This window comes from Camelus dromedarius, chromosome X, assembly GCF_036321535.1.
Source record: "Camelus dromedarius isolate mCamDro1 chromosome X, mCamDro1.pat, whole genome shotgun sequence".
NCBI classification, from domain to species: domain Eukaryota; kingdom Metazoa; phylum Chordata; class Mammalia; order Artiodactyla; family Camelidae; genus Camelus; species Camelus dromedarius.
The window spans coordinates 65,141,566-65,151,811 of record NC_087472.1 but is presented as its reverse complement, the minus strand read 5'-3'; positions in this window follow the sequence as shown (position 1 = coordinate 65,151,811).

Below are 10,246 nucleotides of genomic sequence, written 5' to 3'. Positions count from 1 at the left end.
AAGAATGCAATCTTCCTGAAGTCACAGAGTATAATCAGTTACAGTCAGAACTAGAGCTCAAGGCTGGCTATGAAATAGAGACTGAATAGAAATTGGGGGCTTGGTCTTTGAGTCCCTCAGAAGCCCCAGTGGCTTGGGGACTTGGTATCTCTGAATTAAATAGCAGAGGAAGGGGTGCAGTCCTTATTTAAGCTGATAATTTAGTCCCTAGGAGGCAGGAATCTGAGGCACAGTGTGTATGTGTATGTTGGGTAGGGGGCTCTGTCCATGCTTGTTCTGGCCCTCCTTCATGGAAAAAACTCTTAATGAAGACTCACCTCATTTCTCCCCTTTCAAGGCCTCTAGCTTTGAGAGTGAGAGGATGACTCATTTGGCGCCCACAGTTGTCCCTGCTGAGAACATAATTGCTAGCTGGGACATCACCATAGCACCCAACCATCACATTTGCAGAGTGCTGTCTTGTTTTTGTCAAAGCTCTTTCCTATCTTTTTTTTTATTGCAACTTTTCCAAGCCCCAGGGAGCCAGATGAGACAGATATCATTACTCCTTTTACAAAGAGAAACTGATGTATGGGGGTTGGTGAAGGGGGAACTCTTGACCGAACAAGTTTAGAACAGACTGAGACTAAATCCCTTGATCTTTTGATTTCCAAGTGTCTGGAGTGTTCCACAAAATACCCATAGCCTCAGAGGAAGCATCAGTGTCCCCCAGCTGCCTTGATGGCAGGTCCCACCTTCATTTATTCATCACTGTCAGACACTGTATTGGGCTTTCATTGGAGACAAAGAAGACCTGGACCCTGCCCTCTACTGTTCACAATCTGGATATCTATCAAGTCTCTACACCACTCATCCTCAACCTTCTCTTCTCCTAGCAAAATGCTCTGAAAAGTGCCTTTCAACTGATGGTGTTAAATCAATTTTATAACCTTTTCAGAGCACCTGATTAGGAGTCAGGAGACCAGCTTTCTAGTTCCAGTTCTTCTATTGGTTCACTGGGGAGTGGTGGGCCATTCCTTTCTTGTTGTCTGTGGGCCTCCATTTTCACATCTGTAAAACGATAGGGCTGGAGAGTGGGAAGAGGGAGCATGCAGTTGTTAAGAACTCTGGCTTAGATCATCCAGGAGATGGAGATCCTTTGTGGTCTGTGGGCAATACTCTCTTTTGGGTGAAAAGCTGGAGAGTAGGAGACTCTATATCCTGCTGCCTTCCTCCTTAGTTCTATGAGCCCTTTCTGAGAGGAGGAGTGGGGGATTTGAGCTTCTTGAGACCCTCAGAAGGAACTCATTCCTACCTCTACTCATCAGCAACCCTCAGGAAGCTATTCAGCTAGATTCACCCACTGGGGTTGGGGGTGGGGCTGAGACAGAGAGAAAGAATCAGAGACAGAGAGGCATAGAAGAGTGAGAGAAAGGCAGAAAGGAAAAAATAGACAAAGAGGGAGAAGAGAGAAGGACAGAGAGGAGAAGAGGGAGAAAGAGAAAAAAGATAGAATAGACGGGGGAAGAAAAGGGGAGAGAGACATAGGGACATGTCTCTATGTCTCTCCTTATGAAGAAACATAAGGACACAGAGAGAGAGAAAAGAAGAGAGAGACAGGAAGAGATAAAAGGTCAGATACACAGAGAGGAAAAAGAAAGAAGAGAGAGGGAAATAGAAAATAGAGAAGAGAGGAGAAAGGGGGTGGCAGAGTGAAAGAGAGACAAAGAGAGAAAGATGGAGAGAGAGAGAGAGAGAATGATAATAACAGTGGACACACCTAGTCCCAGACATCCTCATGGGAGTAGTTGCATAAAATCCTGCATCTTGTAATAATAGAATCCAGAACTGGAAGTATCCTTGATAAAACTGAGGCTAGAGAGGGATTGAGAATTGCCCATAGTCACACAGCAAGCTAGTGGCAGTGCCAAGACTCAAATCCATGACTAGAATGGGGTAACTTAAAAGAGGTTGGACTGAGATTCCAGAGACCTAGGCTTTGTCAGTGTGTCTTTGCTGGACTATGGGCAATGTAGTAACATAAGAGTGCTAGCACATTGTTTTACCCAGAGGAGCATGAGGAAATTTCACCTTTTTCCTCCATCAGCTCTCCTCTGAGGACCAAGACACACATGCCTGTGAAGGCTGAATGGGGTAAGTTCAGTTCTCTAACAGAGTGCTTTTGGAAGATTAGAGGCAAACTTCATCATGGAGGAGATTACTTTAGGGTTGGACCTTAAAGGATTAAAAACTTAAAAAAATTTCAATGGCAAAGATATTGTCATCCTTCTGAAAAATTCAAACAACCCAGAAAAATCTAACATGGGTAGGATTTTGATAAGTGCAGGAGGGAGTGGTTCTAGTTCAAGGGAATAGCACAAGAGTCAGGAGAGCTTGGGATGGGCATGGGTAAGAAGCTGGACAAGGTGCTACTTACTTTTCAGAGGGCAGAGGGCATGAACAAGAGCAAGGTGCTCCAGGTTTTGGTCATGCCATGAGTGTTGGGTGTCTGGGTTGGTTTGTGATGACTGTGGGGAGAAAAGGAAGGATTCTGAGCAGGGATGAGGCAAGAACAGGGCTGAGCTCCAGAAAGATTCCCTCTGGCAGGCAGCAGCATGGAAGATGTATTAGTGGAAAGATACTGACATCAGGGAACCCTGATAAGAGATCTTTCCTGTTGTCCAGGCAATAGATGGGTAATGACAGTCTGATGCAGTGGAGTGAGAATGAGTATGGATATGATGGGGAGGGGATAGCTTTCTAAGGCTTCTTTGGAAAGAATACTCTATAGGATTTGAATTAGGATGATTGTGGGGGGAGGAAGGAGAAAGATGAGCAGGGGTTCAGAAAGTAGCCCTCCCAGACTCCCAGACAGCTGTCTTTTGTAGATTCCAGTTGGAGTGTGTGTGTGTTTTTTTCCTGTGTGGCTGCTGCTTTGAGACTGTGTATATGTGTGTTACATCATGTCTCCCAATGTGCACGTGCAGCCTCCTGCATCTGTGTATGTGTGCCTCATCTAAATGGGTCTATATTTTCTGTGTGCTTTGTCTAATCTATGCTGTGGTTAAATTGATTAACTAACAGAATGACTTCACATTGCTTTATGCATTTTGGGGTGCAGTAATAGGCATCCTTTCCTCTAAATGTGCTTCTGAATTCTGCTTGCTAATCTAGGCTGTGATGAACTTGATTGATTAAAAGAGCTATTTCAAATTGCCTATGCTCTGTGGCGCTGCTATAGCTTGAAATCCCTTACTGCTGGTGGTAGGAATTACCATAATGTGTTTGGCTTAATTTCCAGACAATAATTTAGGACCTTACCACCTATGCATGCAAATGTATCCAGCTAAATGAGACCAGAACTGAGAAAGTTTTTTTGCAAACAGAACTCCAGCTTCATGAGAGCTCTCTGCTGCATTGTGAAGGGAGTAAGGAGCGGGCTGCAGCCCTGAAAGACACTTGACCCCTGGTAATAGTTTACATTTTTGGTGGGGGTAGGTAATTAGGTTTACTTATTTATTCTTAGAGGAAGTACAGGAAATTGAACCCAGGACCTCATGCATGCTAAGCATGCACTCTACCACTTGAGATATACCCTCTCCCCTATAGTTTATTTCTGCCTAAAGACAGAGGCATGGAGTCCACACAGGCTTTAGGTCACTTTCAGAATTCAGACCATCCCCGTCATTTTCTTTCCATTTCCAATCTGTGAAACGGGGAGTGTTTTCATCCTGCTTTCTTCTTATTCCCAAGAGCCACCAGCTTCACCAAGCACAGTAGGCTGTCCATGAGTATTTGTTGCCTTAAATTGGATTAGGGCTAAGCCAAGGCCCAAAGAAAGAGAGAAATTTATCCAAGCTCTCATAGAGGAATCAGAGCTTGAACACTGGTTTCTGAATTTCCTGTCAAGGGCTCTGGTATCTATATCATCTTGCTCAGGATTGAGTGGCTCAGGTTCAGACCTCTGGAGTACATGGCTTATACTGCACTGACCAATAGTGTGACTGAGACTAGTTCCTTTTCCCTCTCTGGGCCTCAGTGCTCTCTCATCTACACTATGGAAAGATCAGACTACAAAGTATTGAAAGGGCTTTTACAGTCTGTTTCTAGGAATTTGTGACCAACACTGAGAACATAAACCTGTAGGCCCTTGGGTGGGGTAGAGAGGGGAGGAAGCCGTTAGGGCCTGTCTCAGAGGCTGTGTGTCACACCCTTCTCGCCCTCTCTTGACTCTAAATCTCCATTAAAAGAAGTAAAATAACTTTTCCGGTTTGGGAAATCTTGCTCTGACCCATAAGCCACTGGGCCTCTGGGAAGTGGGATAGCATGTCTGGCCTGCAGCGTCCAAAACCTTATAGGGCTAGGAAGGCCTAAGAGGCTGGCTGGTCAGGTGGAGAATGGTTCATCTGGAGAAGTTCTCCAGTTCCGGAGTATCTAACCCTGGTGGGGAAGGGCGGGGAAGGGGGTGGTGGTGACTGCCACTCAACACTGGGCAGATTGGCAGGCTGGGCCAAACCAGCGTGTTCTGGAAAGGCCAGGAATGATGTCATGGGACGCTTTGGGCTGCAACAACAGGAAACCACTGAGTGTTTACATTGGCTTGCAGAGCCCAGGCAGCCTGTTTTTTCTTCACTTCCTCAGTCTATCTGTTTCCTCTGATTCAAATACTATGAAGAAGGATTCATTGCCCAGGCCAGGAAAAGCGGAAGGGAGGACCCCAGGAGAAAGAGCCCCTTCCCAGCCCAGAGAGCTAGATGATTGGGAGGGAAGGCCAGAGTTACTCTAGCTGGGGCCTTGCCAAGAACAGAGCTTAGGGTAGGGGAAGCAAGGTAGTTAGGACATGCTTTGAGTGCTTTACCACTCCACCACTCCACAGAAAGCAACTTCAGAATTCTCCTTAAGACTCAAGTTTTAAACCTGGAAGCCATCTTGGTCTTCTCCTCAGAGCAAATCAGTCATCCAGTCTTGTGAATTCAACTAAATTCATTCCATTCAATCAACAGTGGATTTGTGTGCAAAGTGTGCAAAGTGTTGTGTGTGTGCGTATGTATGGGATATAAAGACGAAAAAGACAGTTATTACCCTCAAAGAATTGACAATAGAGTGATATAGCGGCAGTAGGATGTCCTCCATCTGTTCCATTCTCTTCATCCTCAAGGTTTTTATACAAGTTCAGGACCCCCATCACTATCCCACCTGCATATAACAGTCTTTTAACTGGTCTCTGTTTCCAGTCTCTCCTCCTCCCACACCTCCTCCATAATTATACTGCAGTGACTGACCCACCTCTCCAGCCCCACTCTCTTTCATCAAGCCTCCTAGGCAGTATGACAGGGTGTCTCCGAATGTGGTTCTGGTGACAGGTGAACCAAGACACTTTGTATGTCTTGAATGTCTACCTTACCACTCAACACTGGCTGTCTGAAAATGAGCAGTGGCTTTGCCTTTCCAAACGATTACTTCTTAAATTTCAGTTTCTTCATTGGCAAATGAGGACAATGACTACGTCACAGGTCTGTTGTGAGAATTAAATGAAATAATGTATGTATGATGTCCAGTGCAGAGTTAGCACTTGATAAATGGCAACTTTAATTACTATCCCTCAGATGTGCCTCTTGTTTTTTTTCTATCTTAACTCCTTTATGTCATCTGAGATAGGATCCTTTCCCTAAAAGAGTGCTTCAACTGGTAGGGCAGAGACACCATCTAGAGCAGTGCAATTACCCCACTGAGGCAAGTGAAAAGGAAACAATGAGTCCCAGGTTACATAGAAAATGAATTCTAGAGCCATGGCTAAAACCACTGCTAGAACTAAAACCAGGATTCTCCAGATTTCTACCCCAGCGATGGTTCCAGTGCACCATGCTGAACTCACAAAGCACCAATTGCTAGATCAAACCATTAGCCCCTAAGATTCATCAACTGGCAATACTTCTTTTTTTCTGAGATGTGTGTGTGTGCATGTGTATGCCCATGCACATGCATGCTTGTGCACTTCCATCTCTGTGAGATATTCCAAGTATCACTACTGTTAAACTACAATACTAAAATTTATTGAGTATTATTATAATACTTTATAAGTATTAACTCATTTCCTTAGAACAATTCTTTAAGGTAGGTACTATTATTATTAGGCCTATTTAATAGACAAAAAGATAGGCTTAGATAGGTTATGTGATTTGCCCAAGGTCATACAGCTGGAAGTGATAAGGAAATAAGGGAAAGGAATTGAACATTTTCTTCTGTAGGGGAACCTTCAGTGGGTTCCCCCAGGGGGAATATCTTCCCTGCAAACCTGTTCTTCCCCAGTGGTCTCTAGCTCAGACTATGGCTCTGCCATGAATACAACTGGGCAAGCCCCAAACCTAGGGGTCATCTCTGACCTTTCCATCTACTTCCCTAAAATATTCAACTTATTATCAAGGTCTGTTGGCTCTTTGTCCAAAATATATCCTGAACTTGACCTCTTTCTCCCATCTCTATCCCACTTTCCTGGTCCAAGCTACCATCACTTTTTGTCCATATGACATAAATAGCCTCCTTCGTGGTCTTACTTCTATCTTTGTCTCCTTATAGTCAATTCTCAACCCAGCATCCAGAATGATCACGTTAAAACCAAAGTTAGTGACCAAAGTAACCAAAGTTACTTCTCTGCTCACAACTGCCCCATGGCTCCCCCAGCACATTCAGGACATATAATTCCATTAAAGATTCCCAGCCTCTCTGTTAGGCTCCAAACTCACGCTTAACATCTCCATCTGGATGTCTTGCTGGTAAACTAAAGACAACTAAAACAGAATTTCTGTTTCCCTCCACCCCAAAACCTATTCTTCTACAGTCTTCCCTATCAAAGAAAGATGGCATCACTATATACCCAGGTGGCAAGTCATAAACCTAAGAGTTACCATTTTCTCCTCTTTCTCTCTCACCCTCTCATTATTCAATCTATCAGCAAATCTTGCTATGGTCAGAATATATCTGTAATATAAACACCTCTCTCCTCATTTACTTCCAGCTGTCAGATCTTAGTCCCCATCATCTCTCATCTGGACAAGTGCCCTAGCATCCTAACAGGTCTCCTTGCTTCCACCCTTACCCCTACAACTCATTCTCCACAATGAGCCCAGATGAATCTGTAAACCATGCTATTCTCTTGCTCAAAACCCTCCAGTGTCTTCCTACCGCTTTAGGACCACAAGTCAAAATTTTTACCATGGTCCACAAGGCCCTAAAGAATCTGGCCCCTTCCAATCTCTCCAGTCCCACTTCCTATTACTCATTCCGTTTTTCACCACAATCTAGCCATGCTGACTATTTTCTCATCTTCAAGCAATCCAAGTTCATTGCCGCCTTCTCTCTTTACTTGTCATCTGATTCACTCTTTCTTTAAGCTCAGATAGTCACTGACTCTGGGAGACTCCCTCTCAGCTCCCAGACTAGGAAATTTTTTTAACGTTTTTTATTGATTTATAAACATTTTACAATGTTGTGTCAAATTCCAGTGTAGAGCACAATATTTCAGTTATACATGAACATATATATATATTCATTGTCCCATTTTTCTCTCTGTGAGCTACCATAAGATCTTGTATATATTTCCCTGTGCTATACAGTATAATCTTATTTATCTATTCTACATTTTGAAATCCCAGTCAGACTAGGAATTTTTTTTATGTGTCACTCTTGCAGCATCCTTCTCCTTTCTTTCACAGCATTCACCCTGGGTTCAATTATTGGTATGATAATCAATTTAATGACTAGATTGCAAACTCTATGAGAACAGGTATTGTCTGTCTTAGAACTCTACTCCACATGCCTAACACAGTGCCTGGAATATTCATGTGCTCATTCATTCACTCAAGAAATATTTTTCAAGCACATACTATTTTCTAGGCCCTGTTCTAGGAGCTTAGGGTATAAAACAGACATAAATACTCTGCCCTCATGGAGCCTGCACTACAGTGGGACACAATGGGTGGTAGGTATTATATTTAATATTTATTAGATCTGTGATCCTGAGCCTAAGTAGAAACTGTATCATTTAATTTATTCATTTATTCAACAAAAATATACCAATTATTTTCAATGAACTAGGAACTTTTCTATCCTTTCATTTAATCCTCAAAACAACCCTATGAAAGAGATACCATCATTAACCTCATTTCTAGGACAGAGTAACCAAGGTCAGAGAGATTTAACAACTCACCTTAGGTCACACAATTAGTAAGGAGTCAAGTGCAGGCAGTTTGGCCACAAAGCTTGCTAGCTTACTCATCACACTACAACATGCTGCTTTTGACACGTCATTTTGGGCCTAAAATGATATGTGGGCCCCTGACCCAGAGGGAGACCTTAATAAAATACAGCCATGCAGAAAACTTCCTGTGTAGACCAGGCCTGATCTGGTTCCCCTTGCATTCTCCATCTCTCATAGTGATAGGGTAGACCTCAGAATTGGTTTCTATTTGAGAGACAGGGGAAATAGAGACATAGAGCCAGGAAAGGAGTTATCTAAAGTCATATTGGCAGTGAAGAAAGATCCTGGTGCCCTTGTATTCAGGGACCATAGAATAAATAAGGAACTTAAGGATTAATTCCAGGAAGGGGGAAGGCAGTGGCAGATATAGAACAAGTACTTGATTGTCACTCTAATGCCTGAGCTCCTAGGGAAGACCCTACTTCTGTGCTTTTATGTGAACACTCACCTCCAGTTCCTCCCTACCCTGAGCTAAGTATCTGGAAGATAGGAGGCAGAGGAAATTGTTCAGTGGTTCACCTCCCACTATAAAGATGGATATAAGGAAAAGACTCCAACACTGAAAGGGAGGCAAGTTGCAAGGACAGGTGAACGGGAGCATAGCCCTACCAGACTGGTCTTCCCTGAGGTCCAGGAAAGATTCTGTCTGCATAGTAACCTTCTGCTAAGTGACCCCACACCCACAGTGTCAGGAAGACAGACAAAGAAAGGGGGAATGAGTTGGCAGATCCTGGGCAGTAGCTTGGGCTGGGCCTGTCAGTGAGTATGAGCCAGTACATGGGGTCTGTATGTGGGTAAAATTATGACAGCTTGGCATGGAGACAGGGCAGGTCTGGTAAGGGAGGAGATTCAAATGGGGATGTGGCAGAGTAAGTAAAGAATCTCTACGCCTAGTTTTGTTGCCAGAACACAGCATGACTTGTATTTCTGAGAGGCATTTTCATATTTGGGTGGGTGGGTGGGAGGCATGGCTTATCATATGCATGGCATGAACAAGGATATGTGTATGTGTGTGAAGTGCCAGGGGAGGAGGAGTTGTGCCAATATCTTTGTAAAGTCTGTCTGTATGGAGGTGCAGGTCAGTTTCTGTGTGGTCTTCAAGGAACACTAGATATAGACAGTATGTCTAAGAGATATGCTATATGTAAGATATGCAAGAGAAACATGGGTGAATCCAGCAGTGTGTGCTATGGATTGTAGGGGGTACACTGAAGTTAGATGTTGGCAGAAGTGCATGGTGCACTGGCTGTGTGGAGTATACAAAAAGCTGTGGAATGGTCTAGGTGCATCAGGCCCTCAGTGAACCTAGCCATGTCTGGCTGAACTTCAGCTTCTTTATTGAAATATGGGGATAAGCCCCACTCGTACAAAGGGTTGTATGAAAAGTCAGTGAATTAATCCATGGAAAGTGTCCTGCACATAATAGGCACTCAAGGAATGCTTATTACCATTATTCTGGCTTCAAACTGAAGTTGCTGACAACTGGGTCAGAGCAAGGGCTCTTTTAATGTTTGCCAAATTGAGGAATGGATTGGCCCATTATTTTGTCTATGTTGAAAACACTGGAGCTGGAGCCCTGGACTTTCAAAGTCCAGGGTTGGGGGGAAGGTGAGGTGGGGAAAGGACGATAAGGTTGGAAAGGTAATCTGCCAGACCTAGACAAAAAGTAGGGGAAGGAAAGTGCCAGGAACTCTCCAGGCACTCAAAGAACTGAGTCAAAGAGAAGTGAAGGTAGTGAGGTGTCAAGACTTGAGAGAATATTGTGATGGATGAGAAACCTCTAAATGCTTCATGCTGGGCCTGGGCTCTGTTATTCCAAGGCAGCTCTTGGGTTTGAGGCTCAAGCCTATCTAGAACAAGACAAAATTGGCCTCCTAGAGAACAGAGGGAAGGGAGGGGCCAAAACTGCTCTCAGAATAGTTACTCATTGCCATGAACTTGACCATATGTAAAGCATAGTTCTGCAACCTTGGTCTCTAGGGTCTGGCTCAAGGCAGGAGCTCATCAAGT